Here is an 18,054-nt window from a genome sequence, read left to right on the forward strand (position 1 = left end):
CCAACTAATGACTGATGGAATGTAGGTGGTGAAATCACATGACTGGATGAACAGGCTGGAAATAAGCAGAACAATAGGCAGCAATAGGCAAAGCCTGTAATGAACGGTCATAACAACATGTGCAGAATGAGTGAATCTTTTTTATTGAAATCGAACTGCTTTTGCTTTTTTGGGCACATTCAGCTCTGCACCTTTTGCTTTGCAGATCTGATCAGCTATACTGTACATTCAACTCATCAGCTAGTTTCAGTAACTGAAGCAACTGAATAATTAGTAGTTAATAAGAATAGTTTACAGTATAATAAATACCCACACTCCCTCCCTCAAAATCTTAATACAATAAAAGCAATCCAATTCCATTAGATTTATAGTTTTTACCTTGGTCAACATTTTAATCTTTGTTATCTTTTTAATCTTTGTCACAGTTTTGTCTGAGTCAACGTCACCAACTTATCATCCTTTGGCATCTTTTCAGCAACAGAACAGCGTTCAACGTTCTCGAGTTTCTCAAAACCTATTTATTGACTACGATTTTACAGTCACAGCTTATCTTTCATGTCATGCCTGTTTTTCCAACCAGGAAAAACAGTTTTAAATATTTTAATGTGGGCTGTTGTTTTCATTCACTGTCACACACAACTGACATTCATAAATGTTTTTGCACACGTCAAGCGCTTTTCTACTTTACCGATACTCAACGCTAATTTTACCACTGCATCGTATTAACCCATTCACACACATGGCAGAGCTGCTATGCAGCTTAAGCTGACACTCCAGGGACAATTTTGGGTTCAGTGTCGTGACACTTTGGGACATAACCCATAGAATCAAACCACCGCTTGTGACTAATAGACCACAGCTCCACTGCTGCAAATCACTGTATAACAAGAAAAACATTTGCATTTGTTTATAATCAACACCTGAGTTCCTCCTGTTACACCTGCACCATTCCACTGCACTACACCTGAACATGTCTTATATGATACATTACAAATAAACACGATGGAGGAGAAGACATTTTTTTAAAAAATATATATTTGCTAATTTTCACGTTCATGTATTTTTGTGGCCATTTTACAGTAAAAAAAATTCAAACTTAAACACAAAGTGTTTTCATTTAGAAGAACATTTATGGTTCTCAATCACTTTTGAGCATGTGCATCGCTCTCTCTCTATAAAACACATTAACAAATTAATAACACATCAAATAGGATTTAAATGTGATACAAATCCAAGCTCTAATGTTCAATACATCTGCACTGTGGCACTGTGCCATCAGCATATCAGGAGACAAAGTGGGAGGAGACTGGTGCCAACTGCATATTAAAATAATGAAAACGCAACTATTTTCATTCTGTGACATTCAAAACCTGCTTTTTAGCTTCAGGAGACCGTCTTTCTCCGTTTTTACGCATTAGGCTCACGTACTAGGGCTGGAAGGTGAATGAGCACTTACTGTTTTTTCTAACAGAAGGTAAGTTGCCCATTTTCCTCAAAGAAATAAAATATTTATCACTTCATTGTCTGAAGCCAGAACAGTTTTCACCTAAAATGCATCCTCATTTCTACAACTTCTACAGTCTGACGTGATTTAAACTACTGATCAACATCTGGACCCTGTGTATGTGAGTTAAGAGTTTCTAATTTTATGGTTTATTAAATATTTAATTTGTGGGTTAATTTCGAACATAAAACTTATGGTTTGGTTTCGTTCTCTCATCCCAGAATGAAAATTAAAGCTTTGTCTCTGAGGACGAGAAGAAGGGAGACCAAGTTTTTCTTGTCTGTGTTGAATTGTTGTGTCTTGCTGCTAATCTATGTCAAGTACAATAAACGTCCAGGTCCCACAGCTCCTTTTGTTGATGTTAAGACGGTTCACAGGTACAATATTAACTGCTGATCCATCTATAACCTGGACCCAGTGGAGGTGTATAAATCTCTGACTATCAGACAGAAACACATTGTGGAGGACAACGATGCAAATCTGATCAACCTCACCTTAAACTGCTCATTATTTCGAAAGGTCAGAGGTTATGATAATGTGTCTGTTTCAGTGGAAGAAAAAAACTTTCCCATCGCTTACTCTCTGGTTGTGCATAAATATCCATGGATGGTAGAGAGGCTGATCAGAGCCACGTACTCACCCAGTAACGTCTACTGCATCCACTACGATCTGAAGTCTTCAGCTCAGTTCAAAGCAGCTATGGAAGGTCTGGCTCAGTGTTTGCCCAATGTCTTCATCGCCTCCATGCTGGAGGATGTCGTCTATGCTTGTTTCACTCGGTTAAAAGCCGATTTGAACTGTCTGTCGGACCTTTTGCAGTCAGAAGTGAAGTGGGAGTACGTCATCAACCTTTGTGTTCAAGATTTCCCCCTCAGGCCCAACAATGAGCTGGTTTCAGAATTAAAGAAGCTGAATGGTTCTAATATGTTGGAGACATACAGGCCACCTCAGTTTAAGAAGGACAGGTACGGTTTTCACTACGAGGTGAAAGATGCTGATGCTGACTTTGAATATAGAAAAAAAACAGTCCAAACAAATGAGAAAAAGGCCCCACCACCACACAACACAGTGATATTCACTGGCAGCGCCTATTTTGTCCTGTCATGAGACTTTGTTCTGCACATAAACTCCTCAGTTGTAGTCAAAGACTTACTAGCTTGGTCAGAGGACTCCTTTTCCCCAGATGAACACTTCTGGGCCACGATTGTCCGACTGCCTGGTGTACCTGGAGAGGTGCCCAGATCCCACCCCGACATCACCGACATGATGAGCAGAACCAGACTGGCAAAATGGTTGTTACTGGAGGAGAACCTGTACCCACCATGTACAGGAGTATATGTGCGTGGTGTTTGTATTTACGGTGCAGCAGAGATTTGTTGGTCAACTATGGTCACTGGTTTGCTAACAAGTTTGACACCAGTGTGGACCCCATCGCTGTTCAGTGCCTTGAGGAGAAGCTGGAGGAAAGAAAAAAATCTTTTTTAGTTAGTAGCATCTCTGAAATGGTCTGATTTGAAAGGGGTTGAAATGAAATAAAATGAAATGGTTTTATTATGTTTTATCATATAAAAATTCCTTTTTTAGTTCTATGTTATTATCAGTGTTGCGTGTTCACGGTGGTCACCTCACTAAGCAAGACAGACAAGTTTAACCCAGTTCAGATGTAACATATACACTTAAGCTGCATCAAGCTTGTTTTGAAAATGCAGAGCTCCTTTTACATTAAGCACATTGAAATGTTTCTTTTTCTTTTTTTATTCTCTGCCTGACAAATTATCCTAACTAATCTGCAACATAATAAAAATTATTGTGATAAAACCTTTCAGAAATAAATTATATGACAATTGTCCAGGGTTTGTTTTTATACTGTAGGTAGGTGATCTTCTAAAACTTAATTCCCTACACACACATATTTGCGGTTTGTTGTAAGTGTGTTGAGATTCCTGGATCACAGAATCACGTCTCCGTCACTGAAAGCCTGAACATTTTTCAAATAAACTCTTTCTTGGGCTGGCTACTCGTTAAGGAATTATTATTTTCTGGATGATTATATCATGTGTTTACATGTGTCTACTGCCTATATTTAAGAGCATAGATTTAAATAACTGTATTTTTTATTCTGGTTCTGAATCCCATTTACTTCTCATTTAAACTAAATGTAGTGTTTTTTTATTTTTTATTTTATTTAAGGATTTAACACTAAAGCTATTGCGACTTTTAAACTTTTCATTAGCCGTTAACATAATAACTTAGTTAACCTTAATACCAATCAAGGTATGTGCACACACTCATACAAACATATACATGTATCACATACATACACATATGCATTATTATACATAATCACATAATACTTAATAAAAGCCTTGACATCACAACATTACAACTTCCATATTCACACATTATTTATATTGGTAGTGATAAGTATCAGTAATACTTACAGCCAAGTTTAGAAAGCCTGTTTATCAGCTCAGGTGTTGAGTGTCCCACTACAAGGTTAGTAAAGCTGTAGCTTAACATTGTTCACCCAAAGGGTGAGGCAGACGTTGGTGCATGAACAATGCTACTTGTGGAAGCCAGGGTGATGGGAGGAGCTCGGCCACTACGCCCTTCCAACAAGCAGAGGAAAGAATCCTAGCAGCCAGGGAGCCCACACACCTTCAGTTCCAGAAGGGCAGGTGTTGCGACCCAAGCCGCCCACACAGAGCCCCCCAGGCAGAGCTGCAGCAGCCACAGAGACAGCACCCGAGGCCAGAGTGGGCCACCGGGGGTCAACGCTGTCCGCCCCATGAGAACCAGGGGCAAACACTCCCACTGGTGGGAGGGTCGGCCTGAGAGAGTGGAGCCCGAGGACCCACGGTCCGTAGGGAGCCCACTAGGAGATGCCCCCGCGCCCACAGAGGGGGGAGGGGCGGTGTAGTGTTTTTTTATTTTATTTAAGGATTTAACACTAAAGCTATTGCGACTTTTAAACTTTTCATTAGCCGTTAACATAATAACTTAGTTAACCTTGATTATGTAGGGCAATGCCTCACTGCTGTGAGAAGCAGTGACAATATTAGAAATGAACAGTTTAACTTGTCATAGCAATGGACGGTGAGGTTACTAACATCTCCTAATTGAAATCTTGTAAAAATCCTATTTCAAAGGGGTACAGTGAAGAATCATTAGCTACAATGTACTTTGTGTTAATTAATTTTATAATTAATTTTGGTTCCAGTGATAACATTGTGATATTGTTTGGCAAAACTAATGTCTAGTATAAATTGACTTGAATTAAAAATTATTTATTTTTTGATACATTAGTCTTTTTAGGTTCGATCTGTGTCTGTAAATACACCTTCAGACAGTTAACATACTTGTCAATGGTAGAATAAAGTTTTCTAATTCTGATTGTAATCATGATTCTAATGATACTTGCAGGACTATTATTACTACTGCTGCTACTGCTAACAACAGAAACATAAATGTCTCTGTATGTGAATACTCTTTAGGCCTCCAACTCAGAATCATCCGACCTTCAACAAGGATGTCATTTTATTACCTCATCCAGCATGGGATGAAGTTTGCAGGCACCAAACCAGGAGAAGGCTTCATGAAAGTGGTCATATCTTAAGTGCTTTTGAAATGAGGAAAATATGGGACTGCACGCCTGTCATTGCAGAGATAAGAGATGCATTCAAGGACAGGCTTCCTGAAGATGTCAGGTATTATATTTAGGCTATGTATGTTAGAATTTATGAATTTATTGCTGTGTAATTTTACATTGAATTTTATCTTTTTTTTAGCACTGAACTCTTAATGCCATGTGGAAACAAACTGCTGCGCGTGACAGCAGGAACTGAATGGCTTTATGATTCATAAAGTTTTTAAATAAAAAAATCAAGCGTTCTTCCAGTTCCGGTAAGCTGTTAAAAAAATAATGTTGTGAAGCCATAATCTGTTTTAGCAAGGGACCAGAGCCTGCTTGTGTGCTGGCATGTTTGTGTTATTGATATAATAATTTTCATTTTTGTTGTGTTTTAGTTTAAAAACACTGATCCAGAGGATATCTGTATGGAAGTTGATGCTACAGCTTCCAGTGACCACAGAACAACTGCTAGTCAAATCAGCAACTATATGATTACAAGGGCCAGAGGAAACCAAACTGCAGCAGCACAGCATGTTTCTAGTTCTCCTTTAACCAGAAGAGCCAAAGAAAACCAATCCACTGCATCACAGCAAGAGTGCAGTGACAACATGGCCAGAGGAAACCAGTTTGGGGACAGCGTAACCAGAGGGAACCAACCCACTGACGACATGACTATACAGTAGGTATAATTAAATTCTGTCTACTGACCGGAGCACTAGTTGGGCTCAGATGTTAGTAGTGTTGCTCCAGATGCAGGGACCACATAGATTGTGTGACTTATAATTATATTGTTGCTATTGTAATTTTATTGCAAGTAGTTTGTACCTCCCAGTGCAAATGTAATTGGGATTAACTACTTCAAAAAAGCAAAGCATTCTTCAGACTTGCAGATTCTTGTCACAATCTGAGGTTTTGTTTCTTGTTGTGTCCCGTTTTAGCACAGTAGTTCCTGTTTTATTTTGGTAATCTCCCGGTCTCTGTTTTTGGTTCTAGCTTCACCTTCCGGTTTACGTTTCATCACAGCTGTTCCTGCTTCACCCGGTCATTGTACACACCTGCAGTTCATCAGTCATCACTCACTTTGTATTTAAGCACCACCTCTAAGCCCAGCACCTTGCCAGATTGTTTGTTCATTCACCCGTTCAACTTTCCAGCATTCTTACCTTTACCTTGCCGTGCTTTTTGATCCTGTTTTGTTCCTGACCTCGTCTCCAGCCCAGCCTGTGATAATCCCGTCTGCCTGTGTGAGTCTGACCATTGCCTGTTTTTGACATCCGTTTGCCTTATCCTCGTCTGTGCTGCTACCGATGATCTACCTGTGTACCGACCCTTGCCTGCCTGACCACGAGCTCGAATAAACCCTGTTGTGCACTGAGCCTTGTCTCCGCTGTGCGTGTGGGTCCGCTACCTTGAGTCCGTGACAATTCTGAATGAATGAATATTCATGTATGTATGTAAGTTTTCCTAGCATAGCTTAAACGTCTTCAAATGTCTTCCTTCTTTGTCTTGTCTAATTTTCAGGTGTCAGAATGTGCATCTGTGGTTGACCTGTTGCAAACCACAGAACCACTGCAGGATTACCTGGCAAATGCTGGGTGTCTCGGCCCGTTTAAATGCATTGAAGAGAGAGGCCTGTTGGTTTAAGACATTATTTCACTATTAATATTTTCACTGCTGTTTAGTTTCCAGTACTCACCTGATTCCTCTGCCAGGTTGGAGGAGGGGAAAAGATCAGCAGAGCAGTTTAATGTGGTTAGAGAGTTCTATAATATAGTTAATATGAAGTATAAGGGGTTTGTACGGATATTTACAGATTGGTCAAAAGATCAAAATTTAGGCAAAACGGGGGCTGGAGTGGTAGTTGAAACTAAGAATGGCAGCTGAAGCCTCATGAAGCTTCCACAGGGTTCATCTGATTGAAAAATTAACCTTACTCGCGGGGCTTTAAAACAGAACAGTGACATCTGGTGGTGAACTGCAAGTATATCATCTACTTCAACCAGCCTCTTTGTCCTTGCTGTACTTCAATATGTACATAATAAAAAGCGTAATAACTGTTTGTGATCATTTTGTGATAGAGTGAAAAGTGTTACATTGTTAATAATAAGTATAAAGTGAGAGGGGCTGTGCTTGTGAAACAGGGCCAATCTAAAATCAATACATGGGATATATTTTACAGATTTTTATTTAAAATCAGGATTTTTTCAACAGTGCTGGGCTTCAGCCCGTTTTGTCTTTGGCTGACGACTTCACCAGCCTTAGAGAAAATCCTCTCACAGAGCACAGAGGAAGCTGTGTGCACAAAATGTTCATTGCCAGCTCATAAAGGTGTGGGTATAAAACCCTGTGGGTGACCCAGTACTTCAGTGGGTCCTCTGTTAGTGGAATGTGGGGTTCCTTTAAGCTCCTAGAAAGTAATTATTAGGCCACTGTCATTCAGCAGCAGCAGTAAGGAACTTTGAATAATTATTTTAGTGGTTTCCTTAATGTGTTTTAATGGGGTATACTGTAAGTTTTGTATTGTTTCCACAGCAGTCTATTGTTATAGGCAGCAATATTAAAATGATGTAAAGCCATAGAGTACATTAATACATTGATAGTTTGTGTATTTATCCTAACACGTAGCTTTCACCTGCGTTTGGTGTGGTTTGAAGGATTTCACTGATGATGTTTGTCAAGTTGTTATGTGACATTTGTGTATCGGCCAGTGGTCCAATTTCAAGCTGCTGTCTGTGCCTGTACAGTGTCCTGGTGCTGATTCCAGAGCACACATGCGTACTGTGGACGACCAGGAAGAGCAGTTCTGAGCGTTGGAGGTACTCTTGAAGTATTCTTAGATGTTAGATGTCACTTCCCTTGATCTGCAGTTTTCATATGAGTTTATAATGGAACAGAAACATGCATATAAGGCCTCCAACATACCCCACTCTTGGTCACTCCCTCCTAAATGCTGGTGAATTAAGAGAAAGGAAGATATTGTCCTTGTGTAGCCACTGACCTCAATGAATAATCTGTTAAACTGTCTTCCTGTTTAATCAAACTAACTTCCTTTTCAGTCATACTCTCACAAACACTTCAAATTACTCTCCACGACTAATGTTGACGCTGAAGACAGGATGTACTTTGGGTGCGCACAGGTTCTATATGGAACAGGAACTAATATTAAGGCTGTTAAATTATTTACTGACCAGGAAGCCACCGATTTGGAACCAGCTTCATTTAGCTAGCTGCATTTGTGCGTCACTTATTATTTGTACGTTGATGAAATAAAAATGCTTCCTGTTGACTCATGTTTCATCCTGTGACGGTGCTTTTATAGCGATGTGTCCAGTCGATGGCTCTGATAACATCAGATAAACCTGCTCTTGATGCGAACTGTGCTTTAATGTTGCCCTGATCAACCGTTGTATGGAAACTTGATGCCTTGCTGACATACAGATGGTTGCGTTCCACACGCTGGAATGGCTCAGCTCGGCTCAGGGTGCACTACAGGACCGGTCTGCAGCTCCTTCTGGATGCCCCCGAAGCCGGATCCCTGTGGTCAACAGCTGGATGTTCTCGCTGCGTCGCGGTCCAGGATTTATAGTATTTAGTATTTTATTTTGATATGTTATTGATCCAAGATTTTAGTCATTCAGGACATTTTTTGCATTCTCTGTTTAATCTGAAAAAGTATCAAAAGTATCAGAATACGTGTTGGTACCAGTACCAAAATGTTGGTATCGTGACAACACTACCAGTTATAAACAGAAACAGACTGTCACCAGGTCAGACCACAGGAGTCAATAGAAGAAGTACAGCTGTCGTGGAAATTTGTAATAAAGGCAGATGAGTTGTCTTTTGTGTGATTTATTAAAAAATTAAAAGAAAATAAAAATAATGGGGAAAGCAAATCAAAAACATGGATGTTGATCGTGCACATCAACAAAACAAAAGCCAGCTGTGGAGATCAGTGCACACACCACAAAGGTGTGATGCAAAGAGCCCGCGATCCTGAAGTTGCTTCTGCCCTTTAACCTCTCTGTCCGACTATGGTGGAACGTCTGTGTAGCCCAATCAGACTGCATGCACCACCTGATTCCTTGCCCATCCCAACCATTGAACAATCTAGGTGAACTGTCAAATACATAAAACAGAAGTAAGACAAAACATATTAATTGCAGAATATAAGTCCTAAATCATATAACAACTGCATAGAATAAGGAAGAAACAATTTTTCCATTACACGGCCCAAACTTGTGTTTTTCAGAATGAAGAATAAGTTCTGACTCTTAGAATATTCTACAATCATGCATGTGTTCTACAATCTTCAGAGTAATAATCTAAAGATCCTGTGTTCAGGCACAGTAGCTCATTTGGGGGGTGACCCATGAATGGCTTTAAACGCCATTGTTACAAACAACCACTGTGCTTTACAAGGCAACAGATGAACAACCATGGCCAGTCTTTTACAGTTGGGCCTGTGTTTTGTTGCTGTTAGCTATGATCCAGTTAAACACCAGGCTGCTTGCTGTTCATACACAAATATTACTTCCACAATTGACTATGAAGCTGCTCAGACAACATGTGGCCACTAGATGTCTACACACAGATGAGCAAAACCATGACAGTGAACTCATCATTCATAGGAATGTTGTCATGTGGCTGTTGTGGTCTGGTAGAGACATAGTCCAAGTAATAGAACACCTTAGTGGAGTAGAGCATGAGGGAGAGAGGCTGATGGTGGTACAGGTCCTCTAAGTGTGTTAGCTGTCCAGCATTGGGAGCCATGAAATACACCGCTCCAAACAACAGCCTTTTTAGTTTTCCTGTTATTAAAAGAAAAACAGATGATGGTGCTGCATGATAATAAAACACTAACTTACAAGTTGCATCAACAGGAGCAAACAAAAAACAGACAACTGGAACAATAGACAGAGCTTAAATACTCAAACCTACATGAACACAATGACATGATAGGAAATGACACAAACAAACAACACACACAAGAGGGAACTTGGAGAAAACAAAACAACAGCGCCTCTAGTGGCGCAAAGGGCCAATTGCCACACACAGCGTTGACCCATTCTGCCACAGCTCAATGCACACTTTGTACCTGTAGCGGATTTAAATGAATAGTTCAATATTAATGCAATAATATGAATTAATTATTAAGGTCCTGGGGGCAACTCAGTCCAAGTCCCCTGTATTCCTGAAACTGAAGCTGTGTGGGCGCTCTGTCTGCTGGGTTTCTTCTCACCATTTGCTTGACTGGGTGCAGCGTCCAGGCTTCTCTTATCGCCTTGTCTTTCATAAGTCCCATTGTTCATGCATGAACGTCTGCCTCACTTGTAGTATATTTTATATCATCATGTATCATATATTATTATATAGGTAGTCAACAATCTGTTCTGTTCAGGTGCAGTGACTGTTCTATAACCCTTGTATTTTGGCAGAGTCGTGGTCTAAGGAATGTCTGGGATAGACTCCAGGAAACAAACATTTACTTTTGAGTAAACACTTATTGTTGGCCACTGGTATCAGGTCAGAAGTTAGAACGAAACAAGACGTCTAGCTGACATAGGATCAGGGTCTATAAGCTCGTGCCTCAGGCTTAGAGGGGCAGAGCCCCACGGACCAATGGATGACTTGTTGTCATGGACGTTGGGGTTCTCAGGCTTCACGCTCCTGCAGACTGTCGGGGCGCACCGTGAGCAGACAGGGATGAAGGACCCAAATGCACAGCTCGGGAGACAAACTTAGAATGAGCCAGGTTTATTTGGCATAAAGACGGCAGGCAAAACAGGAGTCGGGCAGGCAATTGTCAGAACCAGGAAACTCAGGGTTCAAGCAGAGGTACAGGCAAGGACAAGGCAAACAGAGTCAGAAACCAGGCACAGGTCAACACCGTCGACTTACTTTGAGTTGGCTGGGAGACAGACAAACCGGGTGCTCGATAACAACAAACTGGCAGAGAACAAAGGGACGTGCAGGTGCTTAAATGCAGGGAGGTGATTGATGAAGAGACACAGCTGGTGATGACATGACAGGAGACAAAGGTGAACTAGGCAAGACAGGACAGAACCGGAAGTGCATGGAAATAAAACAGGAAGTAAACACATGACAAGTGAACTAAATTGAAGCAGACAGGAACCAAGACCGGGAACAACAAAATAAAACAGGAAATGAACATAACAACCTAATAGACACAGGAACAGCCTGGTTCATGACACAGGAGACCAGGCGACTTCTCACCGCTGCTCTGTCCTTTCTTCCTTGCTGATAATATTATGTCACCACTTGTAATAAATCTGAGATGTATCTGTTCAAACGTTAATGTAGTGGTTGTTTGAGTTTGTCCACTTCAATCTGGCAGCTGTAAATTTACTACACACTCTTTTAGTGAACAATATTATTTTACAGTTTACTAACTTTATATTGGGACACTACACTGATACACAGACATGCTAATCTTAGCTGTATGCACTGCTGTTATTTAATAATATACTATATATGAACTTTAATTTTCCCAGTGTGGGATTAACAAAATAAAGAGTATCTGCTGACAAACGGATTTCAAATAGGATGAACTTTTATTTTTCAGGTACAGGGTTCATCTCTACATTCATGTACATACAGTATTAACCAAGCAGCTGAGCTAACAACAATTTCAACTTTCACTGTTGCTACTTTTACCATATTTATCCAGTACTTCACTCATGTTAGAGGTAAATCAGTATCATTGTTAGCGGTGTATGGGGGGTGAGCACAGGGGGTTCATCTCTGACTTTGTGAGCTGGTGTAAGAACAACCACCTGATCCTTAACACTGGAAAAACAAAGAGAACGAGTTAGTGCTTAACTTCAGAAGTTCCCCTCCACCCCACACCAGTGAACGTCCAGGGACAGTGAGACTGCGGACAGTTACTGTAAATCATTAGTGTTGTTAAACAATGAGTCTGGTCTGTGTTCACATAGAGTCATGATCACACTAATGAAGAGCTAGCAGGGTCCTGCAGGAGATGTTTGAATAACACTACATCACTACAGTAGATTACTCATGGCCTTGGTGTGAAGCTCCTCAATGACAGACTGTAATGATGTCACTTAAAATCACCATAACAGTTTTTTCACTTCATCCATCCATTTTCCACCGCTTTTTCCCTTTCAGGGAAAAAAGGCGTGGTTCATCCTGAACAGGTCACCAGTCTGTCCCAGGGCCACACAGAGACCAACAACCATTCACACACACACTCACACCTACGGGCAAAGGAGAGTGGCCAATTAACCTAATGTATGAATTTGGACTATGGGAGAAAGCCAGAGAACCCGGAGAGAACTCACACAGACATGAGAGAACATGCATAAACAAAGAAGAACATAGTACATACAAAGTAACACAGTAGAACATAAAGTATTTATGTGCAGAAATAATGAAAACATATCAAAAGGCAGCCCAGACAGTGCAGGTTCAGCAGCTTGGTTCTACTTTTCCATCCTCCCTGTACATCTGGTTCTGAAACACACACTAATAGTAGAACTTCACCTGGACGACAAACAGTCAGTTTAACAGCATCAGTGAACAGGTTTAACTCCTCCTCTGTGATGGAGCTGCACTCCTACAAACAATGCCCTTCCTGTTTCTGAAGCATTTCAGGAACAAGAACAGGGCAAACCTGGATCAGCTGATTGTCTCCTCCCATAAAGAACAAGAGCATCAGTCAAAGGATCCAGTTGATGGATGGAGTCATTCAAACCTTCTAAGAAGGAACCGTGACCTCTGCTGCCTTCTGCACCTGTACACAATCTATGAAGAAACTTTCTCACAGCTCATTGAATCATAATGCATATTTACTTATTGTATAATCCTTATTTTACAGTATCAATACCCTGCTTAACTCGTTACCTGACACTGTAACTGATGTGAACATGAAATAGTGGAACAGCCAGACAAATGCTGGGTTGAAAATCCTTGTTCTTTGCTCTGATTTAACATACAGTAAAACAGCACATTTTAAGTAAATAATATATCATATATATTGACTTGAACATTACAGTTTTATTAGATTAGTCTCACCAGCAGCTAAGTTACTAAGAACAGAATATAACATGTTGAGGAAACATCTGATAGTTTGGTGCTGGTGAATAATGGGACTCACACCAGTGCTGTGTATTAAACTCACCTGGGTCGTGGTCAAAGACACCAAAGCATCTCATGGCAGCAGGAGACTTCAAACACCCTGTTACATCCTGGTGTTGTTGACTTTACTACAGTCCTGTTTAGAAAAGATACAAAGTCCTAGTTTAAGGTTAAAGACCCTGATAACTCCGTCTTGTCCTCAAACTTAAACACGTCTTCACAGCCAACATCTTCAAATCCAGCTTTGGTTTCTTTCCTTTCAGGATCTCTGTCATCCTGTAGCGTTGCTGCTTCCTCATTACTCTGCTGCTTCAGCTATACTGGTTTCCTGTAAACAGAGAGGGGGCGGGGCCTCAGTGATCACGTGACCCAGCAGCAAAATCGAAACTCCATATAGAGAGCACAGAGCAGAAGGAGGAAAAGTTAAACAAACACCAGGAAGAAGAAACGTTGAGGTGGTGAGTGTTTAACAACGTCACTGTTACATTTATTAATGTAGAGGAAGAAGAAACACGATCCACTTCTGTCAAACGAACACTGACAAGAACCAGATGTGAGGAGTTGCTGGTGTTGCTTCCGGTAGAGGAACTCATTGTGTTAGGCTAAGTATGTAGCCATGTGTGCTATAAACGTGACTGGCTTAAGTATCATTTACTCGGTGTGTGTGTTCAACAGTTAGTGTCAAACGGCACAACAGAACACCCCTCCTCTAATTCCCTCCAGGCTAAAACAGACACCAGTAAACATCCTTACAGATGTTTAATGTAGATTTCTCTCCAGTTCCACCCAATTGACCTGCAGCAGTATCTACAATGAACTTAAAAATCAGTGTCAACTCCGATTCAGGACACATGTAGATGAGTTGATTAATGTATGGAGATGGTTGGTTAAGATGTTTTGGTTCAGGTTTTCCACACTAAAAGTTTCCAAAAGTCGTTCCTTTTTCATTTATATTTTTTGTTTCCACATATACCTATACTGTAAATACAAAGCATTGTTTCAATATGTGTAAAGGTCAATGAAAGCAGTATTTAAAAATTAAATTAACATTTTAAATATCAGTCTGTGTGTAATGAATGAATATAATATACAAGTTTCACTTTTTGAATGGAATTAATAAGAATAAGGAAACCTTTAATAGTCCCGCAGTGGGGAAATGACGTCTCACAACAGCAGTACAGATGAGCAAGAATACAGGTACAGAACAGTATGTGTTGGCACAGTACAAAGCAGTACAGTACAGTTAGACTACTTAGCAAAAAAACAATTTTTTAAACTTCTCTTCAGTCAATTTCCCGCGCACCCAGCCTCCTTGCTGCTGTCCCTCCACACTAGGACTGGGGAGCTCTGCTTGTGAACTGATCCCATCTGTAACACGTCACTGATTAAACTATTCTGCATCACTACGAGACTTGAACTCTCACTTTTTCTGCTTTTGTAGTGTTTGTAATGTTTTAAGCAGCAGGTTTTTAGCTCTGGATCTGTGGCTCTTTCAGAAGATGAGTGTTTGTGTGGAGGAAAAGGACAGAGCACAGTCTCCAGTATCTAGATGTGTGACTATGAAGAATGACTGGTGCAGATGTGAGCCTCTATCATTCACTCCTGAACCGGGAGCCTCAGACATAAAGTAAGAACTGATCCAGACTCACTGATATGAATCATCATAGTTTATTGTCTGATCTCATAAACTGACTGTATGAATTTCCAGGATGTTCATGTTCTTGTGAATCAACTTCATGTGTGTAGACGTGATCATTAAAATGAACAATGAAATGACTGATGACACATAGAAATGAATTTGTTTGGTCTCAGTGTTTCTGACGTCTGTCAATCACAGAGAACAGCTGGAATCTGAGAACTGATCCAAAGAGTGAAATGTCCTGATGATCAGCAGCAGTAGTTTGTGTTTAAAGCCACAGAAATGACTTTGATCCGAGAATTGATCAGTGACTGATGTCATGTGAATAAAAACATGTTGTGTTTGCAGAGTCCAGAACCAGAGACAAAGAGCAGAACCTCCAGGACCCAGCTGTCTGTCTATGAAGAGTGAACGGTCCAAAGAAGAGCCTTTTAACTTCAGTAATCAACCTGGAGCCTCAGACACAAAGTAAGAGACAGTTTCTACTGAACTGACCTGATGGAGGATGAAGACAAAATGTGTGCTGTTCATAGATTTCTGTTGATGATGCAGAGACTAAGAAGGATCTTAGTTTGTGTTTTCTATTCTCCAATTCCTGATGGATGTTCTGTAGTGAAACACAATTTTGTATCTATAAAAATTTGAACTTTTCAGAGTCTGAAAGCTCTGACTCATTAGTAAGTGGAGCTTTTAGTTCAGGGTTTGTCACGTTGTTCCTACAGGTCCAGAACCAACAAGCCGTTCTAACCTCAGGCTCGGCTGTATGACAGTAGAGGACAGAAGCTGCTCTGTATATTCGATGCTTTTACTGTGAAGGAACTACAGCAAGTGCTGAGTGTGTATGAATCCCAGCAGATCAGTAAATGTGAGACAGAAAAAGCAGCTGATTAGTGTTTATGCAGCAGGAGAGTTGAAGCCAGAGGAACCAGACTGATGCTGAGTTCAGACAGAGCAGTAGGTCACGTTTCCTGGTCTCTGGACCATCTGAGCTTCTACAGTGTTGGACTCATTAGTTTGGTTCTGAACTAATGTGTTGACAGAGAGAAGAAGAGTCGTGTTCCTGTGGAGGAGCAGCCGTCCTGCTGTGATGTGTGTCAGGCGGTTCTGAAGGATCCAGTCAGTATCAGCTGTGGACACTGGTTCTGCAGGCGGTGCATCACCTCATACTGGGACCAGTCTGGACCATCAAGAGACTCCTCCTGTCCCCAGTGTGGGAAACGACCTAGAACCAGAGGTGGACTGCAGATGGGCCATCAGACCAGAACCGCCCAAGGTAAGACTGAACATGTGTCTGATGTCATTGTTTCAAGAAGACTGACTGTGATACAGTTTGTTCCGTGCATTTTCTCACATTTTCTAAATGATTGAATTATTTGTGAATCATAAAAAGAACAAGTGGGTCTTTTAGTTCAGTCTCTGTTTTTTCTTCTTCCTTCGCCAGATGTTGCTCTGCAGGAGGCTTTAGATGAACATAAGCGCAGTCTGAGGAGCAGATGTGAACGTGTGACTGAAGGAGGTGAAACAGGAAGTGGAGTCCTCCTCACCAGCATCTACACTGAGCTCTACATCACAGAGGGACAGAGTGAAGAGGTGAACACCCAACATGAGGTGAGGCAGCTGGAGACAGCTTCCAAGAAGAAGACCCTCCATGAGGCTCCCATCAAGGTCCACCACATCTTTAAAGCCTCCTCTGACCCACATAGACCCATCAGACTGGTTCTGACCAACGGCGTCGCTGGCGTTGGAAAAACCTTCTCTGTGCAGAAGTTCACTCTGGACTGGGCCGAGGGCCGGGAGAACCCAGACATCAGTGTGCTGGTTCTGCTGTCGTTCAGGGAGCTGAACCTGATCAGAGATGAGCAGCACAGTCTTCTCATGCTGCTCCATGTTTTCCATCCAACGCTCCAGAAGGTCCCAGCAGAGCAGCTCGCTGTCCTGAAGCTTCTGTTCATCTTTGACGGCCTGGATGAAAGCAGACTCTCACTGGACTTCAGCCACAGGGAGCTGGTGTCTGACGTCACACACAAGTCATCGGTCCACGTGCTGCTGACCAACCTCATCCAGGGGAACCTGCTTCCCTCGGCTCTGGTCTGGATCACTTCCCGACCCGCAGCGGCCCATCAGATCCCTCCTACGTGTGTGGACAGGGTCACAGAAGTACGAGGCTTCACCGACGCCCAGAAAGACGAGTTCTTCAGGAGGAGATCCAGCCACGAGCAGCTGTCCAGCAGAATCATCTCACACGTCAAGACGTCCAGGAGCCTCCACATCATGTGTCAGATCCCAGTGTTCTGCTGGATCACTGCTACGGTTCTGGAGCACATGTTGACTACAGAGCAGAGAGGAGAGCTGCCCAAGACCCTGACGGACCTGTACTCACACTTCCTGCTGGTCCTGACCAAGAGGAAGAGGAACAAGTACCATGAGGGACATGAGACCAGTCCACAGGAGCTGACGGAGGCTGACAAGGAAGTTCTCCTGAAGCTGGGGAGGCTGGCGTTCAAACATCTGGAGGAAGGAACCATCATGTTCTACCAAGAAGACCTGGAGCAGTGTGGTCTAGACGTCACAGAGGCCTTGGTTCACTCAGGAGTCTGTACTGAGATCTTCAGGAGAGAGAGTTTGATCTTCCAGAAAACAGTCTACTGCTTTGTTCATCTGAGCATTCAGGAGTTTCTGGCTGCTGTTCACGTGATGCACTGTTACACCAACGAGAAGATGGAGGAATGGAAGACGTTTCTGGGGAAAGACTGGAATGATGATGATGATGATGATGATGATGATAATTCATCTCTGGATGATGTCCTGTACAGCACCATGTATGAATCCCTCCATAGACCAAGTGGCCACCTGGACCTGTTTGTTCGCTTCCTTCATGGCCTCTGTCTGGAGTCCAACCAGAGAATCTTAGGAGGTCTGCTGGGTCACACAGAGATCAGTCCAGAAACCATCCAGACAATCATCAACAACCTGAAGGAGATGAACAGTGATAGAATCTCTCCAGACAGAAGCATCAACATCTTCCACTGTCTGATGGAGATGAACGACCACTCAGTCCATCAACAGATCCAAGAGTTCCTGAAGTCAGAGAACAGATCAAAAAAGAAACTTTCTATGTTCCAGTGTTCAGCTCTGGCCTACATGCTGCAGATGTCAGAGCAG

General features: G+C 41.8%; 1 protein-coding gene, 3 long non-coding RNA genes and 1 pseudogene across 8 annotated transcripts in view; 3 read left to right on the forward strand and 2 right to left on the reverse strand.

Annotated features, from left to right (window-relative positions):
- LOC114850847 (NACHT, LRR and PYD domains-containing protein 12-like) overlaps nt 1–18,054 on the forward strand; it is a 151,420-nt gene that overhangs the window by 54,062 nt on the left and 79,304 nt on the right. The window lies entirely within an intron of this gene.
- LOC129603357 (uncharacterized) overlaps nt 1–18,054 on the reverse strand; it is a 60,730-nt gene that overhangs the window by 34,829 nt on the left and 7,847 nt on the right. The gene's annotated exons all lie outside the window — the stretch shown is intronic.
- On the forward strand, nt 1,162–4,685 carry LOC114850856 (beta-1,3-galactosyl-O-glycosyl-glycoprotein beta-1,6-N-acetylglucosaminyltransferase 4-like; annotated as a pseudogene).
- On the forward strand, nt 4,699–6,792 carry LOC129603355 (uncharacterized). The gene is made up of 4 exons (XR_008693137.1): nt 4,699–5,211; nt 5,293–5,407; nt 5,531–5,814; nt 6,657–6,792. It is a non-coding gene; the product is annotated as an uncharacterized LOC129603355 (long non-coding RNA).
- On the reverse strand, nt 8,969–13,477 carry LOC121202066 (uncharacterized). Of its 3 annotated transcripts, XR_008693133.1 has the most exons (3): nt 13,297–13,477; nt 12,790–12,920; nt 8,969–11,942 (listed from the first exon to the last, which is right to left on the reverse strand). It is a non-coding gene; the product is annotated as an uncharacterized LOC121202066 (long non-coding RNA). The 3 variants fall into 3 exon arrangements; XR_008693135.1 differs by lacking the exon at nt 12,790–12,920; XR_008693134.1 differs by lacking the exon at nt 12,790–12,920 and having other exon boundaries at nt 8,969–12,756.

The sequence above is a fragment of the Betta splendens genome, chromosome 19, assembly GCF_900634795.4.
Source record: "Betta splendens chromosome 19, fBetSpl5.4, whole genome shotgun sequence".
Taxonomy (NCBI): domain Eukaryota; kingdom Metazoa; phylum Chordata; class Actinopteri; order Anabantiformes; family Osphronemidae; genus Betta; species Betta splendens.